This window comes from Gossypium hirsutum, chromosome A11 (assembly GCF_007990345.1).
Source record: "Gossypium hirsutum isolate 1008001.06 chromosome A11, Gossypium_hirsutum_v2.1, whole genome shotgun sequence".
Taxonomy (NCBI): domain Eukaryota; kingdom Viridiplantae; phylum Streptophyta; class Magnoliopsida; order Malvales; family Malvaceae; genus Gossypium; species Gossypium hirsutum.
Window position 1 is genome coordinate 58,823,014 of NC_053434.1, and position 23,829 is coordinate 58,846,842.

General features: G+C 33.5%; 1 non-coding gene across 1 annotated transcript; it reads right to left on the bottom strand.

The window, feature by feature from the left end:
• Nucleotides 1–21,088: 21,088 nt before the first annotated feature.
• LOC121210631 (small nucleolar RNA R71) lies at nt 21,089–21,195 on the bottom strand. The gene has a single exon (XR_005905745.1). It is a non-coding gene; the product is annotated as a small nucleolar RNA R71 (small nucleolar RNA).
• Nucleotides 21,196–23,829: the final 2,634 nt, after the last annotated feature.

A 23,829-nucleotide genomic window follows, 5' to 3' on the forward strand; every position in this document is an offset into this window, starting at 1 on the left:
TATTTTAAGTTTTTTTTTTATAAATCAAGATTCCACCAATGACAGTAATTGTGATTAATTTCTTCATTTTTGAAGAGGTAAATAGCTAATCACAAAATGTGTTCTATAGAGGTGATAATAGTTTGGTTCAGTCCAGCTTTTCGAATTTTTCGAATTGTATATCATAATTTGGTTCAGTTCTTAATTTTTTTATATTAATTTCTAGTTTTGGATTTTGACAAAATGAGGTTTATTTTATGTCATTTGAATATTATTTTAAAGCCTTTTAAAAAAATTATTTTTATATCAATAAATTAAAAAAACCAAAATTTAATTGGGTTTTGAATAACTAAAAATTTTAAACTTACGTTTTTATAAATTATCCAAACACCTCCATTCAGATTAATATTAAACTTTTTATTTTTATTTTTCTTGCTCAACCCTAATACTCCACCCTTTGATCTATAATCGACTTTACCCTTGTATTTCATACAGAAATTGTGTTGTTTTATTTCCTTGTAATTGAAGTCTTATATTGAATAGTACGTACTAGTTAAAAGAGTGAGAGGCAACTTTGATACTGATTGACATTAATATCCAGAATTCCACATGTGGGAAACACATTTTATATCTAAAAATGGATGTAAATGGATTTCCGTTGTCGATTGGCTTTCCTTTTCAACGAGGCATGAGCCCATAGGTTGGCATGTTTTCTATTAATCACAATTTTGTACGTAGACGTGAATTCCAATATTTGAAAGCAGACCTAAAGAAAGCAAAACCTGGGTATATCATGTGAACAATTTCGACTTAAATTCTCATGTTGGATTGGATTGTAATAATTTCATTTCATTTAAGGAGAAACCAGTTTTTTTTAACTTAGGGGTCCAATGAGTAATCACAGTTTGCTTCAACATTACAGCGTAGCAGTTCAAATTGGAACGGAAGGACCTAAAATTCAAGACGTGTAGTAGTTGTAATGGTGCAATAATAGAAAGGTTAAAAACATGCACATGCATAAATGAAGGGCAATTAATGAGTCAAAGCTCACGTGCAAATTTAGGAACCTGAGATGAAGTTCCCTATGGGGAAGAGAAACAAGCTTACATCATGCAACAGGATTAAAAAACAAGATGGGTTTTCATTTTAAAACCATGTTTGTGTGTTTCTTTATTACCATATCACAGATGATCCAGATTTCAAGATATTTTGAGTTTGTTTTAATGATTTGAGGTTTAATTAATTAATTCTGAAATTCAATTATAATCCCAAATCATTAAAACCATACTCAACATATCTTTTGATTAGATTCGATTATTCGTGGTTTGTTTTTTCTAATTATATAAAATGTAATTGAAGACACCCACCTATAGAAACAAGGAAACTAAGAATGGGTAATGAAATATGCGAAAACATGAGTTTCAATATGGAAGAGAAGAAGGAATCTTTTTTTTTTTTTTTTTATCGTGAAAGAGCGAAAGGAGAAACTAACATTAACAGCCAAACTAAACGTTTGAATTAAGAGAGATATATCTATAATTTGGTGTGAAAACATGAAAAATTCTCCATTCCCAATTTTTATTTATTTATTTAAATAATTTAATCTTAAATTTCTTTCCCTTTATTTTACTATTGTCGTTTGCCCTATTAAAACAACAAGAAGAAAACAATGATTGCATTAATATAATTTATAACTTGACCTCATAGCAAAAATGTTTGCATCGCAATCAGCTTTAACTTTTTTTTCCCTTCTTAATGTGTTTGGACAATCTGAAAATAGAGGACAGATTTTTCTAAAAATTTATCAAGACCTAGTAGGAAGAAAATATATATAAACAATGATAGCTTAACCCAGGGATTATAATTTATTAATACTATCTGACAATGTCTTTGTTTCTTTCAATAATGGAAAAGAATTAATGTGGGTATTATAAATATTTGCATTTAAAAAAAAATCTTTCCACATATTCTATTAGCAAGTGTTTTAAAAACATATTTTTAAAAATATTGGATAAGTTAATTTTTTTAAATACATCTAAATTAAACAAAATATTTATTAAGTATTGTATTTGATATAAATGTTGTTTCTATACATGGATATAAATGTTATTACAAAGAATAACTCAATTTTAACATATACAATAATCTTTTTAAATATTCCAAAATGTTATTGGTGTTGCTTGACATATTAGCAACACATATTAGAATTTTTTTTTTTATGATTTCTACTGGTGTCACTTAATATATCGATAGCACTCATTTATTTTTTTCTTCACTGTGAATATACAAATTTTTTACGGGTATGTCAAAAATACATATTGATGCCTTTGGCACAGTAATAGCACCCAAATTTTTGTTTTTAAATACATACCAGCGACAATAACGATTACTTTTTTCCTTAAATTATTTTTGTAATTAATTAATTAATTCTTTTGAGTTTTTAAAAAAAGGTCAGCACTTTTATGTGTGGACAGGTGGGGTCTATTTTTGGTTTGTTTAATTTAAATGTTGTTGGCTATTTGTTTTATTTGTTACATCATGAAGACGTAGTTTCCAAGAAGCTTCTACCCTGAAAATGATGCTGTATTTAATTAATCTATTTCTTTTTTCACTCAAATAGCAAAGGAATAATTTGAACAGAAAAAAAGAAAGCAAAGGAAGAAGTGGACGGCACAATTGCATGATAAACGTGATTTAGCATTTGTCAATGGAAATAGGAACGTTATTAATAAAGCAAGCTGGAAAATTTAACCCATCGATGATCTCTTAGAATCTGAATAAACAAACTAGACATATCAATTAAATATGACGTTCTAAATTCTATTCAATTGACCCATTCCCAAAAAAATATACAAGAAAATGCAAAATAAAAACTGCAAATATATCAACTGGAAAACAAAATCAAGATTAAGTCATTGTATTAGTTTTTATATATAATTTTTAAAAAATTAAATTAAAATTTTATTATTTTTTAGAGGGTTAAAATATAATTTGATCGTCTATTAACTTTTTATTTTATGAAAGGATAACTATATAAATGGTCACTCAATTATGTTAACATTCTTATTTTTGTTACTCATTATTAAATTGATAACGAAAAGTCCTTTTTCAATTGGTATAATAACACATTTAGTATTCGATACTTAAATATTTCATCAATTAGATTCTAGTTTTAAATAATTTAATAAATTTAACTCTCCACATTTATAAATTCTATCAATTCCTAACCAAAACTTTTAACTTTTAAAACAGATACATCTCATGTCTATAAATTTATAAAATCTTCAAAAAAAAAAAAAAAGAAGGAAAGGAAAAAACACATTTAATTGATACACACATGCCCATACATTTATCCTAATAGTTGGACATCAATTAATTAATTGATGTACGAAGTTAGTTGTATATATCAATTAAAATATATTAAATATATTTTATGATTTTGTTATAAATTTTATAATTGATATTATATTTAAGTTTAAATAATTTTATATATTTTGTAATCTAATATCTTTTTGATAAAATTAATGTCTTAAATCATTATTATACGTATATGGTATATCAGATTTCCTAGATTAGATATATATGAAAACGTGTTTGTAGTAGAGGTGTGCATTGGCCAGGCGGCCCGGCCCTGCCTGAAGGCCCGCCCGAAAAATGAGAGGGTTTGGGTAAAAATATAGGCCCGAAAAATGGGCTTGAACAAAAAACGAGGCCCATTTAGAAAATGGGCCGAGCCTCGGGTAATATTTTTTTGGCCCGGGCCCTGCCCGATTTTAATATTAAATTATTTTTAAAAAAATTTTATTTTTATTTTTAATTTTAAGTAACTTTAGTATTTTACTTTACTCTTTTTGTTGTTTTTAATGTTATTTTAATATTGTAAAACTTTTGTTATTAATATAATTTAGTTCTTAATTTAATTTTAATTTGTTTCAATTTTTCAATTTTAATATAATTACTTTTTATTTTATTTTAATTTATGTATTATTTTAAGAATTATTTTAGTCTTATTTTTATTTTTTTGTTTTAATATTTGTTTTTATGTTTTAAATGTATTTGATTTATTATATTTTAAAGTTTTTTATTTAATAAAAAAAGCAATTTTTATTAATATGGCCGGGCCGGGCTCGGGCCTACCATTTTTTTCCCGGGCAGGGCTTGGACAAATTTCTAGGCCCATATTTCGGGCCGAGCCAGGCTTGGGCCTTGAAAACAGGCCAAAATTTTTTATGGGCCCGGCCCGACCCATGCACACCTCTAGTTTGTAGAACTATTAATTTTTTATTTATGAAATATAGTTGTAAAAAAACAAATTTTTTTTTAAAAAAGGAGGTGTTTCTAAACTTTGTCTAATTTTTTTTAGAAAACTGTTTTAAGATTTTTTTAAAGTTTAATTTTTATTAATCTATTTTCAAATTATTTTGTTTACATAGTTTAAATTTAAGTATGCTACTTAAAAGTTTATAAACTATTTTTAATTTATTAATAGTCGGATGGTTACTAGTGTAATTTATCCTAAAAAAAATTTAGAAATTCACATCAATAAATTATAAAATGATTAAATATATTTTAATTGATATACACACATCTAGTCTACGCATTGCATGAGTATATTTTATTGCACGAGATATAAAAGGGTGTTTTTGTTTCCTTGGATGTCCCTTGTATTGCTTACAAATTATATACTTATTGGGTTAAGTGATAAAAAAATTAATATCTAAAATTTTGAGTTTGAGTATTGTAAATTAGAAAAAAAAAGGTTAAATTGGGTTACTTTGATACCAATATAGAGCCTCTTACCATTTATTTTATTGGAGAATTTTTTTTTTAGAATAGGGGGTTAAAAAATTTATAGATTTGGAATGCCTCTATTTTAAAAGCTGAAAGCTTTGGTTAGGAAATTTGATGATCAAAATGATAGAGTTTGTAAATATGAAGGGTTATATTTATTGAATTATTTAGAACTAGAATCAAATTGATAGAATGTGTAAGTATTGAGGACTAATTATGTTATTATACCTGTTAGAAAAGACTTTTCGTTATCAATTTAACAACATGTAACACCCCATACTCATACATACTATCATTTCAAATCATAAAACTGGGCACGAGGCATTACTTGACTTAAACTCATACATACTATCATTTCAAATCATAAAATTTGATCGAATTTAAAACCTTTCAATCTTAGTTTAGAAATTCTTAATATGGGTCTACGAGGCCAAAATGAGCTTTTGGAACTAACTCGAATTAATTCGAACACCTTTGAAAACTTTAAAAAATTGTCACTTAAAACAGGGCACGGGTCCGTGTAGTCCGTTGACCTGGCCGTGCCAAAGGCCCGTGTGGTTCACACGGCCTAAGCATAAGGGGACACGCCTGTGCCCTTAGCCCTTGTAAATTAAATTCCAAATTCGAACCTACAGGGGTTTTCACATTGCCTGACACACGCCCGTGTCCCTCACACGGCCATGACACGCCCGTGTCTTAGCTCGTGTCTAAAAACCTTGACATTCTGTTTCTGATGTCAGCAACAATTTAGGGGCATATAGCCAAGGCACACGCTCGTGGCCATAGGCCGTGTCCTCCACACGGCTGAGACACATGGACGTGTCTTTGCCCGTGTGTTTACTACCATGCATACTGACTTGCAAATTCGAGGTGCAGGGGACACACGGTCGAACAACACGCCCATGGTGTTGACCGTGTATCACACACGGCCTAGACACACACCCGTGTGTCTACCTGTGTGGACGATATAAGACTGTTTACCAAGCCCCTTGCCACCCTGAAACACAATCTATCATACCAAGTCTATCACAACAAGATTTCTCAACCAAGCAACCATAACTAAGGCCTATATACCTTTCATACATATTCAACCATGCCAACAATTCCACATTCACAAAAGGTTTTCTTGCATTCACATAATAACTTTCAATAGCGACCATTTTTCATGGCCTTATACAAAATGAGTCACGTATTAAATTAAGCCAACACATTTGGCCAATTAACAATGACACAAAACTCAAAAGTCAAGATCTTATACATGCTATAATCAAAAAAAAAGAACTAACTATACTGAGTGCTTCAAGTGATAGTGTGACTGGCTTTTCTGACGTAGGCAATGATCCTTGAGCTACTTTGGTAGCTCTATAAGAAAATAGAAAGGAAAAGGGGTAAGCATAAAGCTTAGTAAGTTGCATGAAAATAAACATCAACTAATTATCATACAACAATATGCTCATAACATTTCATAGCTTATCCATGTATACAATAAATAGACATAAGTATAACTTACTCATCACCATCCAATACAATTCATATGGCATATATTGAGCCCATATCTCATACATTTAAATTAGGTACCTGTATCACTCACCACATAGTCATAACTTTTCTCATTTTGATATAAATTATAAATCTTCTGTTAAACCATTTGAAATATTACCCGATACTCAATAACCCCGAACATGGGATAAGATGTAGACACCATGTCCCAGACATGGTCTTACACTCGTTAGCACATTAAAGTTAATGCCATGTCCCAGGCAGGTCTTACATTGACTTTCATATATCGAGGCAGAAGCCATGTCGCAGACAGGTCTTACACTGGCTCTCATCTATCAGTGTTGATGCCATGTCCCAGACAGGTCTTACACTGACACACAACAAACTGACGCCATGTCCCAGACATGCCTTACACTAGCACTAGTCTCAATGCCAAAGCATGTCCCAGAAATGTCTTATACTGGTTCACATACCACCCAAATGTCATGGTACGAATATCCAAGTCTATTCCAAATGTTCAACCGGAAGTCTTTACTACATTAATTTCTCGACAGGCATTCTCATAACCACAAATCAAACGATTTATGCAATATCAATTCAATCATACATCATAGCAATATAGTTGCATTATTAACATACAACTTACCTCGGATTACAAAATGTAGGCGACTAAATGATTTAATCTACTTGCTTGGCCTTCCCCTAGTCTAGGTTTGGATTTTGTATTTCTTGATCTAAAATAATAAGAACTCACTCATTTAATCATTGAATAAATTTATACAATAAAAAACTGACATTTTTGGAAAAATTACCATTTTGCCCTTAGACTTTTACAAAATGATCATTTTACCCTTGGGCTCGAAAATCAATTTTTATCGAATTTCTTCAAATCTGTAGCCTAGAAGAACCCTTTTTACTCTTATAGTGACCCAAAATTCCCATTATTTCACAACATTACTATCCATTTTACAAACTTTACAAAATGGTCCTATTAAGGTTTTTATGAGAAGTTCTTTCAAAAACGTTGTTTACAACACAACTAAGATTCATTTTCTTTCATAAAAACTCAACAAACATTGTAAATCCTTTCATGGAAAATCCCTAGATTATCATCCATTTTGCAAAATGGTCCCCCCATTAGCTAGCTCATGCCATAAGGGTTCCAAAAGTACAAAAATTATCAAAAATAACCTTCAAATTGATTTACTTGCAAGAGAATAGCTTGCATAAAATTTTAAAGCTCCAAGAAATCTTATTTTATTGAGAATTTCGGTGAAGAAGAAGGGGTGAAAGGGATGATATCATTTTTTTCTATTTTATTTCTTTTTAGTCAATTTAGCTACCAAATTTTCACCTAACATTGACTTTTCTATCCCTTTATCTCTAATCGCCGGTCACCTCTCTAAAAAGGGTCTATTTTCCCTTTAAAGACCTCCACAATATGATTAATAGTCAATTTACACCTTAGCTAACAAAATAGGACTTTTTCACTTTATGCGATTTAGTCATTTTTTGCAATTAAGCTCACAAACGCTAAAATTAGTTCACCAAATTTTTCATAGACTAATATAACCATACTATGACACCAAAATAATAATAAAAATAATTCTTCAACCTCGGATTGGTGGTCCCGAAACCACTGTTCTGACTAAGCCCAAAATCGGGTTGTTAGACGACAAGTGACCAAAATAAGAATGAATTCACATGTTAGTATCTAAATTAAAAAAAAATTTAAAGTTGAATTACCAAAATATAAACTTGGACGTAACTGGGTGACCATTTGTATAGTTTATCCTTTATAAAATTTAAAGAGATAAAAGTACTATTTTCTTGTTTTAGAAGGCCTCAGCCCTTGGCATTACATTGTAATGCATGAAGGGATTCAAAAATACAAGATAGAACCTTGGACATCATGCTTGTAACATCCCAAATTAGGGTCTAGTCGGAACAGTAGTTTTGAGACCACAAATATAAAGTAGAAATAATTATTTTATGATTATTTGATGATCCATGATATGATTGAATGTTTGTGTGAAATTTTCATGAAGAAATTCTATGCCTAAAATGTCCAATTTGACTTTAGGGACTAAATTGAATAAGTTGTAAAACTTGTGTTCTAGAAGCTTCAAGCATGAAATTGCATTAGATTATTAATTAGAGGTCTTTAAATAGTAATTTGACCAAGTTCTAAAATTTTGGATAAAAATGGGCATGAATAGGAAAAATTTGAAAGAAAGGCCTTAAAGCATTTTGGTCATTTGGTTAATAAAAGAATAAAAAGGGAAAAATCAAGAAAAAATCTTGTCCATCTTCTCCCACCTTAGCCAAAATTTGAAAAGGCTCATAGCTAGGGTTTTCAATATTTCAAGCTTGATTGTAAGTGCTTCCAAGCCCCGTTTTTAATGTTCTTTACATTTTTGAAGTTGTCATCAACTGATTTAGCTATTTCTACCATTATTTTGAACTAGGGTTCATGTATGAAATTTGACCCATGTGTGACATGGTTGTATTTTGGTGTTTAATAGTTGAATATGAGTGTTTTATGTGTGATAAACATCTTTTACTAAGTGATTTTTAGTGAAAACACCTAAAAGGGACTTATTTGTAAAAGATGAAGAAATTGGTAGAAATGTGGTTTAATATGAAATATGGGCTGATATGAATTAGAATATGAATCAGCTAGGCTTGGGAAACAAATAAAATGCATGCATTTCATTTTACGAGCCTAGAGACTAAAGTGTAAATAAGTGAAAAGTTAGGGGTAAAAAGGTAATTTTACCAAAGTATGTGTTATGGGTCGATATGAGCAATGTGTGTATTGAACAAGTTAAATTTGGCATTGTAGATCAAGAAAAACGTGATTCGAGTCTTGATCGAGGGAAAAATAAAATTTATGAGGATTAGGCTCGTTTCTATCATTTTGTACCGAGGTAAGTTCATTTGCAAATAATGCAACATGTACCATATTTTAAATACTTTAATATTGCATGTATGGTAAGTATATAAATATTTAATGTGATGTTGTATCATGTGTTTATTGCCTAAATTTTATTATGAATTATGCTTGATTATTCCATAAGTATGTGATTGGTGCCATAGATATTGAAATCGACATTACAAGCAAGCTCAACAGAAATGTGGTATTGAAGAATCCCGTTTGAACCTTAGGAATAGTTTAGGATATAAGTGACATGTCACTAGGAATTATGTGATCTGAACTCATTGAGTTGTGGTCTGAGTTCATGATATATGTGACACATGTTTTGGCGTTTCGGGTACTAGTCTCGTATATATTACCGATGGCGGGGTAGTCCGGCATGTGTTGCGGATACATGACAGCCTTTTTGAGTAGACTCGCGAGTAGCTCGAAAGTGAGCAACATGTGATATAAGATATGAGGTAGTGTTGGCTACACATGAGGCACTTAGGTGCAAGATTCTGATGTATCTGATGGTATTCCAAGTGTTCAATGGGTAGTTCTAAGAGAAGTTAATGGGTAACCTTGATGAATACATCAAAGACAAGAAAGTAAGTTACTATGTGCAAGTGGTACAGTTATGTACATCGAACTCATGAGAATGACATGAGATATGATGAACTTATGGTAAGAATATGTATATATATATGAAGAATAAGCTTAAGAGATTTGATAAAATGCAAGATTGTGTTCATAGTGTTAAATGTATGATTAATACTTGTTTAAGTTGCACTTTATTTGCATGTGAACTTATTAAGCTTTAATACTTACCCCTTTTCCTTTCCATTTCTTATAGTGTTGCCAAGCTAGCTCAGGGATCGGAGGACATCGGAGACTCGATCACACTATCAATTGAATATTTGAGTATAGCTAGTCTCATCATTTTGAGTATGGCATGTATAGGGACTTGCTCCTTTTGTTATGTGTTATATTGATTAGCCAATGTGTGTTGGCTCATGAAGGTACTATGATTATTTTGTATATGGCCATGAGAGGTGGCTCATATTGATTATTGGGTTGTAACCCTAATTATTGGTGCATGCATGCAAATGTGCTTATGCTTTAATGTGGTTATGGTTGCTTATCGTTAATGAGTGTGATGGATGTCATGTATGTTTGGTGTATGAAATATGATTAATGTGTATGATAATAAAGGTGATGCAAGTGTGTAACTTGAAAGTAGGTTAGTAAAGATGATAGATAAATATGAAATTGGTGTGGAATGCCATATGAAAGCATGATAGTTTGAATAGGTGATATGTTGACATTACCAAGTCATAATTTAACCATGAATGTGAATGCTTGAGTAATCAAATGTGCCATGTTGCATGCCATGAAGTGAGTGTAAGTATGTGAGGGTTTAAGGGTGGCAAATGGCTTGGAAAATAGCCTAGAAATTGTCCACACGGTTAGACACGTGGGCATGTGTCTAGGCTGTGTGTGACACACGGTCTACCCTATGGGCGTGTGATCTGGCCGTGTGTCCCCTACACCCTAATTAGGCAAAACAGAATGCCTAGTAGAAAACACACGGGCAGAGACACGACCGTGTGTCTCAGCCGTGTGAAGTCTGCACTTAATTTTTAGAATTTAATTCGCCACACGGCCTAAGCACATGGGTGTGTGACTTGGCCGTGTGACCTTATTTGTTGATGACGTTAGAAATAGAGAGTTACACGGGCTAAGGACACGGGCGTCTCCCAAGCCACACGGGCGTGTGTAACCACACGGCCTACCCACACGGGCATGTGACTCTCTAAATCAAGGAAAATTTTTTAAGTCTCCCTATTATTTTCAAAGTTCTCGGTTTAGTCTCGAACCACTCTCGATGTATGTTATGGGCTTCGTAGGCCCATATAAGGGACAGTTTGCACATGTATGAATAAATTTGATTTGGAACGAAAATTTTATGGCGCAGTTTGTGTGAATGTTTATGTTTAAGTCCAGTAAAGGCTCAAACCCTGTCCCGGCGTCGGATACGGGCAAGGGGTGTTACAATGCCAATAAAATTGAAACACACAAGTTTTCCACTAAGCCAATGGCATAAGTAGCATGTTTATTTTTTTTAGATTTTATTTAAAATATAAAAAGATAAAAACGAACATCCTCATAATAATATTTCGCAATCGAGTTGAGACTCGATTGATAAGTGATGCCAACCAATTCAATCAAGTATTTAAAGAATAGTATAGATTAAAAATTTATCCAGTACCAACTAAACTTGTCCCTAGAATTTTAAAATGTTTCCAAACCTAGGCTAAAAGAGTTCGACTCAATTTGACTAGATGCTTCATTTTATTGTTTATATATGAATCAAATATTAAAAAATATATTTACATTAATATTCATATATCTTTATAATTAAATTAAATGTCGGTCAAGTTAGATTAATTTAAAATAAAAAAAATCCCTCACTCAAGTCTGGCTTGAGCTACGTAAATCAACCAACCCATTAATAGGTTTAGTACCACCTCATAAGTAATTGACAAATAATGCTACATGTATATACAACATATCTTTTAGGTAGTAGGGTTTTGAAATCTTAAAACTTTTTTCTTACTAAAACACATTACAATGAAAAAAACTAGACATTAGAAGAAAAACTAAGCTTGCCCTACAACTGCAATGGATTGAAAGTTTACTAATGCATAAACTACCATTTTGCGAACCGTATTTCTCCCTTTATGCCTTTGATTTGTAGTCCTAATGTGTGTTTTAATTGTATGTCATGTAATAAAGGTTTGAGTTTCTAGTGGATAGTAACATCATTCTTGTCAAGAATAAGTTTTATGGTTTTGTCCTTGGTCAAAATTACACACGATTTGAGTCTTAGTTCTAAAATTTTAGCCGACACCAATCTTGCTGTTACCAACTTGGTGGAAATGTGGCATTTTTTTCAGAAACCTACTACATCCATCCAAAGAGTACAATTTGTTGGGCTTTTAATGAGGAATGCTACACACAGCATATTGGCAAGATGCTTTCACTGCATTATGAAATAGTTACCACAAGCTTGGTTTAGGATCTTTGATTTGAGTGTTAGGATTGTCTCTAGATTCTTTTATTACCTTCTTACTTACTGGCAAAACACATTTAGTATTAAGCAACATGTCTTTTGCCTTCATGATCATTATAAAATTGGGAAGGAGCTATGTAAATAGAACTTTGTTACTATAAGTCCATATGATGAGTTCGTAAAATAAATGCAATTAAAGTAAATAAAAAAATAAAATGCTATTTTGATTATTCAACCCTAATTCACAAAATTGGTAGTTAAGGATCTGTAACAGCCCGATTTTGGGCCTAATCGGAACAATAGTTTTGGGACCACTAATCTGAAGTCATAGAAAGTATTTTATTATTAATTTTAAGTTATAACATGTTTATATTAGTGCATGAAAAATTTGGTGAAGTAATTTTAGTGATTGCATGCTTAATTGTGAAAAATGACTAAATCGCATAAAGTGCAAAAGTCTTATTTTGATAGCTAAGGGTGTCAAATAGCTAGAGAACCTAAATTGAAGGTCTTTAAAGATAAATTAGGCCTTTTAGAATAGCATGGCTGGCCATAGGAGATAAAGGTGGTCAAAAGTAAAAAATTTGGTGAAATTAGGTGTTGAAATTGAATAAAATAAAACAAATAGTAAAAGTTGTCATTTTATTTCATCTCTCTCTTTCTTATCCACTGATTTTTATCCAAGAAAATGGTCATGGAAGCTTGAAAAATTTTCAGCAACTTAAAGCCTTTGCAAGTTAGTGATTTGAGGGTTTTTCTTGAATATTTTTGTACTTTTGAGGTCCTTGTAGCATGTGCTTTCTAACAAGGGGACTATTTTGCAAAATGGTTGAAAATATAAGGTTTTTCCATGATATTAGAAATGTTGATTTCTGAAATTTTATGGAAGAATATGAGTTATCGTTGTGCAATAAACAACTTTTGTGAAGTAATTTTCATGGAAACCCTAACTAATGACCATTTTGCATAAGTTGTAAAATAGGTGATAAATGTGTGAAATAATGAGATTTGTAGGCTGCTTCTAGCATGAAAAGTATTCAGCTAGGCTTGGTTAATGAGAAAACAGGATAAAAATTGATTTTCAGGTCTAGCGATAAAATGGTCATTTTGTGAAAGTTTAGGGGCAAAATGGTCATTTTGCCCAATTATGAATTTTTGAGTACCTAGATTGATAAAATGATTAAACTTGTGAATTTTTATCATTTTAGATCAAGAATTACACAATTCGGGCCTTGACCAGGGAAAAGCAAAGCTAGCGGACTAAAACTGACTATTCACCTAGATTTTGATTACTGAGGTAAGTTGTATGTTAATAATGCAACTATATCTTTATGATGTGCAATTGTACTGATATGGCATAAATTGCTTTGGATTTGAGTATGAGAATACATGTTGAGAAATTAACATAGTAAGGACTTTCGTTGAACATTTGGAATAAAATTGGATATTAGTACCTTGATATTGAGAGGTGTGTGTACTAGTGTAAGACATGTCTGGGACATGCATTGGCCACAATATGAGAACCAGTGTAAGACATATCTGGGACATGCATCAGACTCAATATATTTAAGCCAGTGTAAGACATGTCTAGAACATACATCGGCGTTGAGACGAGAGCTAGTGTAAGACATGTCTGGGACATGCATCGTCTTTGATATAGACGAGCTAGTGTAAGACCTGTCTGGCACATGGCGTTAGCTTGTTATGTGTCAGTGTAAGACCTGTCTGGAACATGGCATTGACACCAATAAATGAGATCCAATGTAAGACCATGTCTGGGACATGGCATCGGCATCTTAACTCATGTTAGGGTTACTGAGTGTCCGATATTATTCCAAATGGTTCAACAAAAGAGTTATGATTTATATCGAAATGAGAAAAGTTATGATTATGTGATGAGTGGTACAGGTACCTAATTAAAATGTATGAGATATGGGCTCAGTGTATGCTATATGAGTTGTATGGGTTGGTGATGAGTAAGTTGTACTTACGTTTATTTATGGTATTCATGAATCCACTACGAAAGATTATAAGCATATTGCTTTATGATAAGTAGTTGTTGTTTATTTTCATGTAACTTACTAAGCTTTGTGCTTACCCTATTACCTTTCATTTTCTTATAGTGCCGCCAAAGTAGCTCGAGGATCATCGCTTACGTCAGAGAAGCCAGTCACACTATCATCCGAAGCACTTGATATAGTTAGATCTTTTATTTTGATTATAGCATGTATAGGACCTTAACTTTTGAGTGTTGTGTCATTATTATTTGGCCAAATGTTTTGGCTTACTTTAGCATTTGATTAACTATGTATAAGGCCATGAAAAATGGCTAATATTGAAAGTTTATATATGAATGCAAGATAGTCTTTCATGAATGTGAAATTATTGGTATGGTTGAATATAAGAAATGTATGTAGGCCTTACCTGTGGTTGTTTGGTTGAGAAATCATTTTTAGTTAGACTTTGATATGTTGGTTGGCATTAAATTATGTTTCAGGGTGGCAAAAAGGCTTGGTAAATAGCCTTATATTGTCCATATGGGTAGACGTACGGGTGTGTGTCTAGGTCGTGTATGACACACGGCTAGCCCCATGGGCGTGTTGTCTGGCCGTGTGTCCCCTGCACGTAAAATTTGTAAGTCAGAATGCATGGTAGTAAACATATGGGCAGAGACACGGCCATGTGTCTCAACTGTGTGGAGGACACGGCCTCTGGCCATGAGCGTGTTCCTTGGCCGTGTGCTTCTATTTGGTTGCTGACGTTAGAAACAGAATGTCAAGGTTTTTAGACACGGGCTAGGACACGGGCATGTCATGGCCGTGTGAGGGACACAGGCCATAGACACGGGCGTGTGTCAGGCCGTGTGAAATCCTCTGGAGGTTCAAATTTGGAATTTAATTCACACGAGTATAGGACAAAGGGCGTGTCTCTAGATGCTTAGGCCATGTGTGTCACACGGACCTTCAGCATGGCCATGTTATAAGGACCACACGGGCGTGTGCCCTGTTTCAAGAGTCATTTCTTTTATTAAATCGATTTAAGGACCCGAGTTGGTTCCAAATTGTTTTCAATGAAAGTTTGAGGCCTCGTAGGCCCACATTAAGGAGTTTAAACAAAGTTCGGAAAAGTTTTAAATTTGATCAAGTTTTGGTAATTAGAAATGTTTGATTACAGTTGTTTAAGTTGAGTAACGCCTCATATTCCATCCCGGCGTAGGGCACGGGTGTGGGGTGTTACAGGATCATCTTCAGTTAATGGAAATTAATAATCTATGCTAGATTAATCCTAATCTAGAATCAATGACACATATTCGTCTCTATCTAGGCCAAGTGCTTAAAAAGAACAACTGCCACTATTGTACCTTCCCCAATGCCTCCAAGTGGCATACTGTAGTTACCAACTCTGCACTTGACTATTGTGGTTGTCAACTAGAGATAATTACTTGGAGCCAATGTTGGGTAATCTTTGAATAGATCGGTAGCATAAAGTGGGCGCCTAGCTCTCAACCCATTTCCCCTTAGAATTTTTATTAACTTATCTGTCTCATAGATTAACTCATATGCACAAATCAAGATAATTAAACTGCAAAAATCTTTTTTAAATAAGATTTTAACCCTACTTTAATTATTAAACTATTGAATCTTTAAACCACATAAACAATTTAGCTCACTGTAGATTGACTGTTCCACGACGTACGAAGCTAAGAAGAGAATTAGCACATAATATAAGAAATTAAAACTAGTTTAACTACAAGTGTAATATGTCTATTGTAATATTTATAAGTGTTACAATGGAACACTTCAAGCATTCTAAGTATCAAACCCAAGAAAGATCAGGCAATAAGGTGAATGAAAATGATCAATCATGCAAATCAGAAGTCTAGCTAGTTAATCACTAAGTACTATATTATGAGAATTCATCATTCAAGGCTAATTACACTAAACAACACCTAGGAGGACTAAATTAAATAACAATCAAAAGTACAACAAATATAAATTCAATGAGATAAAATGTTTGGTTGATATCCATGTTGCTAGTTAATTCTTTGATTAGGGATCTAAATTGTTCAAACTCCTAATTGGTTCAAATTTAACTCTCAGTCACCATTTTACCCAATTAGACAATTTAGTCCAATTTATCTCTAGACCTTAATAAATTAAATTGAGGAAACCAAAGTAGTTCGCAATAGGATCTTTTCTTGGTCTAACCTATCTAAATGTTCACCTAAAGGTGTAAAATCAAGGCTTTGAAGTCTATTCGATTTAGTCCCTAACCCAAAAATTAATCATGCAACATTTCAATCAACCAACCATCATAATATTTAGTTCCTACTCATCATCACAATACAAATACAAGCCAAGTTCATGCTTAGATGATTCATCAAATAATCACAAAAGGATAAGGTTTAGAAATTCTTAGTGAATCTTAAAGGAGTCCTTGGTGAAAATAATCCACAGCGAAAGATGATATTTTTGCACTTTTGAAAATTAACACGAAGAAAACTATTGAATGCATTAAAAAGAAACTTAAAATAACAAAAGAGACTATTGTATCTACTTGAAATAAAACTAAAGCTGTAGTAAAAATGAAGAAGAAACCAATAGCCAATAACTACCAAGCTTAGAAAGGAAAACCTAGAAAATTAAATATGGTGAAATGAATAAAAGAGATGACAAAAGATGATAAAAAGCCTTCTTTTTTGTTTGGCATAAGGATAACTTAAAAAAAAAGTTCTATAACCCTAATAATTGATAAAAATGCCTTTAGAGAAAATGATGTGACTTGAGTTGATGCTGGACAGAAAATTGCCCATGTAATTTTTTATGCCCTGTCAGGCTTCAGTGTTGCGACATCTTGGGTAGTGCACACAATCTTTGCTTAGGGAGTGTTGTTGTCGCGACACAACTTTATTTGTGTTGCGACTTCATTGAAAATGGCACTAGGCTTCTTCACTACAAACATTGGTTTGGAGTCGTGACCTTGAAGGCTTATATTTGAGACATTGAGGCTTGATGTCGGGGCACAGCACATCTATTGTTGTGACTTATTTGGCAAATTGCTCCAAATAGACTTTTCATTGAATTTTTCTTCCTTGAGGTTATAAAGGGTCAATGTTAAGACACACATGCATCAGTGTTGCATCACCCACAACAGTTGATGTTCTCCTTGAGGTTTGGTGTTAGTCATCTCCCTACATAAACTCAAATCAACCATTAGACTCCCAATTGCATGGTTTTGACGATTTAGGTCTCAAAAGAAATAAAACTTAAGAAAAGATATTATTAACACTAAAAGCTAAAAAGAAAAAAAGCATAAAAAAGAATCACAAATTGCTTGAGAACAAAGTATGACATATCAAATCATGACATATCAAACTCTCCCAGACTTAAGTCTTTTCTTGTCCTCAAGAAAACACTTGATACACTAGTGCATGAAACTAGGTGAACCTTGAATAATGGTGAGACATGACAATCAATTAACAGATATGTAAAATGCAATCAATTTTTCTAATATACAAAATAAGAACGATGAATCCTAAATTCATAACTTTGAGAGTAAATCAGCCTAGTTCACAAAGTTACATAATGAATATACATAGATGCAATAATAGAAAAGTATCATATTTCATATTATTCCATCAAAATAAGCTATGTAGATATGATATATATACACAAGAAAGAATTTAACTCAATCATTCTCACTAAGTGTTGCAAGTTATGGCTTTATAAACAGAGATGTTAAGGTAATGTAGGATTTTTTGGCTTGTAACGTTATGAGGCTTGGGAATATAAGGATTCAAAGAAAAGAACAACTCAAAATGGTTCAAGCACTAAGAATAGTATATCATATGACGTTATCCATTGTCCCCCCCTAAAAAAAATTTAATCATTAAGCTTACCACCTTATTTATCCTTCTCTAGCCTTCTTTTTCTCTCCAAATATGTGGAAGATATAACTTGATATTAGTGAGTACAACCAGCTAGTGAATAGTTGTGCAATATAGAAATGGAAGATTTCTTTTAATCTTAAGAATTGATTTTTGATTTGAGCATATTCTAAAAATTTTTACTCTTTTCACTCAAAATTATTTTAACTTTAGTCGTGCTTTTATCCACTCACTTTGCTTTTAACCCTTACAATGCTTTTGACCACTAAATATTTTTCATTCTAAGCACATTTTAGTGAAAGTCTATACACACTACTGTCGGATCTGGTGCCTTGGAAACACAAAAATTTATATATTTTTTCATACCCAATTCTACTTAAATTCATGGAAATTCAGTTAAATTCTTGTCAAAAAATAATTAAATATTATAAAATAAATAAATTATGTTAAAAATATGAACATTATGAATTTTAATTAATTTTGTAGTTAATTTTGATTAAATTTGGTTATTTTTGACAGAATTACACAATTGGAGAAAAAGGGCCCGATGAACACTGCGAGAAGAACAAAACCGAGAGTAATTTAAAGTATCGAGGCAAATTAAATTCCAGTCCAAAACGGTCCAAAAATGTGTATTAATTCATAATTAAATTAATTTTAATTTATTTCCTATTTAATTTAGGTTAAATAAATTAATTATAATTAATTATGAAGAAAGGGCCTAGTGAACCGCACTGGTTGAACCGAATGAAGTGAGCTGAACCAGCCACTAATTGGGCTGACCAGAACCGTCCATTGGCTGAACCAAATCAGAAAATTAGCTGATAAAATATGCTTGCAAAAAGGCCTTTAAAAAACCTCCAAATTACGTTCAAACCCCACCTTTATTTTAGGCTTTGTAGATTTGCCCCAGCATATTTTTAGCAAGGTTGAAAGCTTCAACCTTGCCATGTGTGTGGCTGGCCATGGGAGGGCTCTCTTGGCTGCTGAATTTGATTTTTTTAGAAGCACTCTTCAGCTATAAAAGCCACCCTATGCTGCCCATTTCAAAGCATCCCTCAACGTCCCTCATTCTACAACATTCTCTCATCCTCTCTTCACTGCTCTCAAAGTTTCCTCTCCATTTCTCCATCCCATTTTCCCTTCCTCTTGTGCCGATTTCCTCTCTTGAGAAAGAGGTGTTCTTTAGCAATCTTGGGCAGCAATCAAGGATTCGTAGAAGCCTTTCTCGGTGAAGACAACGGAGACTAAGAACGGAGCAACAGTCAAGCCATAGAGAAACACTGGATTTGCTTTCTGTTCCCTTTCTTTTTAATTTCTGTTGTTTTTATGATGAACATATCTATGAAAAATATTGTTGTTGAAATGGTTATTTTAATCAATTTAGCTTGAATTTAATTTGTGTTGGGTTGATTATATTTTTCCTACTTGAATTGTTAAAATAGTGTTTATGCTGTTATAGGCCCCAGTGAAATGCTTGATTAAGTAAAATCATGCTTAGGTTATCTGGCATTATAATTGTTTAGATAACTAAAGAATTAATTGTTTAAGCAGATTGAAATTGCAATTAATGGACTCAGTACTTAATCAATGCATGTTTAATTTTTCTAAGGTAACTGAAAATTAAATTAGCATTGTATTTGGCGATACATATGCCTTGCATAACTTGCAAGATTGTTGTGATTAAATTGTTTCAAGGTATGACTACTTTGTTACTTCACATAATCTATAACATGTTTATTAAGTTGAATTAATCGGTTGAATCGACATAGAAATATGCGAGAGATAATTTAATTCAATAAGTATATATGTGCGATAGCATGTTTACTTTATTAAATCTGTTTAGTCGGTTGAATTGGTATAGGGATATGTGCAAGAGATAAATGGAATTTTAATTAGTAAATATGTTCATAAGTTAGCAAATTACTGGGTTGCCGTGAATTTACTCATAACAGCATAAGCACGAATTTAATATTGCTAAGTTAAAAAGGTATAATTAATCCAACACAATTATATCATCTTGATTAAATCTTAATTGAAATAGTGCACTAGAACTCTTTTATTTTATTTAAATTTTTTTAAAATCTTAGTTTATAAATCACTCTTTTTAAACCAAAATCATTTTTACCTCACCAAAGTGTTTTAATTAATTTCATAAATATTGCGTTTTACAGTCCCTGTGGGTACGATAACTCGACATTTACTTGTCACTTTATTACTTGTTACGATTGTGTACACTTGCACATTTCCACCGTTCCAAGTTTTTGGCGCCGTCGCCGGGGACTGTTTTTAAAAAAAAACATTATTTGTGAATTTATTTTTACATTTTGGTTCTTTTATTTTCCTGTTCAATTTTACTTAATTAATTCTTCTCTGATTATTTTAGGTGTTTATGAGTTTTGACCGAATTATCGACTTACTCCCAGTGGACCCTAAAATAGAACGAACCTTTAGCCAATGAAGAAGTCAAGTGAACCAGAGAAGGACTGAAGAGATGAATTTCGAGAATATCAATCAAGGAAACGGAGCAAACCTTGCTCAAAATCCTATCCTTATTGCTAATGATAGGGATAGAGCTTTACGACAATATGCTGTGCCATTTTTTAATGACCTTAATCCAGGTATTAGAAGACCTGAGATCGAGGCACAACAATTCGAGCTGAAGCCAGTCATGTTCCAGATGCTTCAGATAGTGGGCCAGTTCAGTGGAATACCTACTGAAGATCCTCATCTTCATTTAAGACTGTTTATGGAGGTGATCGACTCTTTCAAGCTAGTCGGAGTACCCGAAGATGCATTACGATTAAAACTGTTCCCGTACTCGCTGAGGTTCAGAGCTCGAGCCTGGTTAAACTCACTACCACCGAACTCGATTTCTACATGGCAAGAGTTAGCAGAGAGATTTCTTGTGAAGTATTTCCTGCCTAGCAAGATTGCTAAGCTGAGAAATGAGATTATTGCTTTCCAACAAATAGATGATGAGTCCTTATATAAGGCATGGGAAAGATTCAAAGAGTTATTACAAAAGTGCCCTCATCACGGAATTCTGCATTGCATCCAACTTGAGACATTTTACAATGGTCTCAACGCTCACATAAGGATGGTAGTAGATGCTTCTGCTAACGGTGCTATCTTATCTAAGTCTTATAATGAGGCTTATTAAATCATCGAGAGGATCGCCAGTAACAATTATTAGTGGCCAACCAATTGAGCAACGTCAGGAAGACGAGTTGCTGGAATCCATGAAGTAGACGCTCTCACTTCACTTGCATCCCAGGTATCTTCGATATCTTCAATGTTAAAGAATCTTACCACTAATGGGTCTAACAGTTTTGCAGCTCAACCACCTAACCAATATGAGAATATACCCTGTGTCTATTGTGGGGAAGGACATGTGTTTGAAGAATGTCCGTCAAACCCAGAATCCATGTACTGCATAGGTAATCAGAACCAGAACCGAGGAAGGTAAGGGTTGCAATCCAACTTTTACAACCCATCGTGGCGAAATCACTCCAATCTTTCCTGGAGTAACCAAGGGGCTGGAGGCAGTAACAACTATGCCCAACCTAGACCAACCCAGCCGCATAGTTTTTCACAGCAAGTTCATAAACCAGTTCAGGCTGAATCATCCAATAGCTTAGAGAATTTATTGAAGGCATACATGGCGAAGAATGACGCCACTCTAAGGAATTTGGAGAATCAAGTGGGCCAGCTTGCTACTGAACTTAGGAACCGTCCACAAGGTGCTCTACCTAGTGATACGGAAAATCTGAGAAATCTAGGGAAGGACCATTGTAAAGCATTAACATTGAGGAGCAGAAAAATGGTAGAGCCCAACATCATTGAAGCTAAAAATGAGCATGCTGAAGCTCAAGATTCGGAAGAAGTTCAACCGAGTGTTGAAGTTCCTGTTCATCTAGAACCAGAACCTGTAATACCTGAAAAGGTAACCTCAGAACCAGCCAATTCTGATCAGCCAACCATTTCGTTAGCAGCAGAATTGCCGCCAAAGACAAATCAACCAGTACCAACTCCAGTATATAAACCTCCACCACCTTACCCTCAAAGACTCTAGAAGCAAAAATAGGAGGTCCAATTCAAGAAGTTCCTTGACGTACTCAAGAAACTTCATATCAACATCCCATTGGTTGAAGCACTTGAAAAAATGCCAAATTACGTAAAATTCATGAAAGATATCCTGTCCAAGAAGAGAAGACTTGGAGAATTTGAGATGGTAGCTTTGACGAAAGAATGCAGTGCATATCTTTAAGAAAAATTACCCCCTAAGCTGAAGGATCCTGGGTGTTTTACCATTCCATGCAACATTGGAGCAGCTTATTGTAGTAAGGCACTATGTGACTTGGGCGCAAGTATCAACTTGATGCCTATGTCGATATTTAAAAAGTTGGGGATAGGTGAAGTTCGATCTACTACGGTTACTCTTTAGCTAGCAGATCGATCCTTAGCACATCTAGAAGGAAAAATCGAGGACGTATTGGTACGTGTAGATAAGTTTATCTTTCCTGCTGATTTTGTAATTTTAGATTTCGATGCAGAAAAAGAAGTACCAATTATCCTAGGGAGACAGTTCTTAGCAACCGGAAGGACACTTATTGATATGCAGAAGGGTGAACTTACTATGCGCGTTCAGGACGATCAGATAACATTTAACGTTTTCAAGTTAATGCGATTTCCTAACACAATAGATGATTGTTCTGTAGTATCCAACTTAGAGGATTTAATAATGGAGAAGGAACTCAAATCTGTTGAGGATCCTCTAGAAAGAATTTTGACATCAGACCCTCCAAGTGATGAAGAGGAGGATAGAAACTTAGCTTTGCTAGAAGCTAATCAAAAGGGATTTAATCCACAATACCGTTTTGAATCTTTGGATTTAGAGGAAAGAGATTACACACAGTTGAAAGCATCAATCGAGGAGCCACCTAAACTAGAACTCAAGGTATTACCCTCTCATTTAAAATATGTTTATTTAGGTGACGCTTCTACTCTGCCTGTGATTGTTTCAGTAGAGTTAACTACTGAGCAAGACGAGAAACTGGTCTTAGTTCTGAAATAATTTAAGAAGGCTATCGGATGGACCATAGCCGATATTCGCGGTATTAGTCCATCTGTATGCATGCACAAGATCATCCTGGAAGATGGTGAAAAAGGGATGATCGATGGACAACGAAGGCTGAACCCCATCATGAAGGATGTAGTGAAAAAAGAGATTATCAAGTGGTTAGATGTGGGTATCATTTACCGTATCTCAGACAGTTCATGGGTAAGTCCGGTCCAGTGCGTACCCAAGAAAGGAGGTATCACGGTCATAGAGAACAAGAATAAAGAGCTGATACCGACTAGAACAGTTATGGGATGGAGAATCTGCATGATTATCGGAAGCTAAACAAGGCAACTAGGAAGGATCACTTCCCTTTGCTGTTCTTAGACCAGATGCTAGATAGACTCGTGGGGCGAGATTACTACTGTTTTCTCGATGGATACTTAGGGTGCAACCAGATTACGGTAGCACCGGAAGATCAACACAAGACCACATTCTCCTGCCCATACGATACATTTTCATTTAGACGCATGCCATTTGGTTTATGTAATGCACCTGCTACATTTTAAAGATGTATGATGTCTATTTTCACTAACATGGTTGAAAAATTTTTGGAA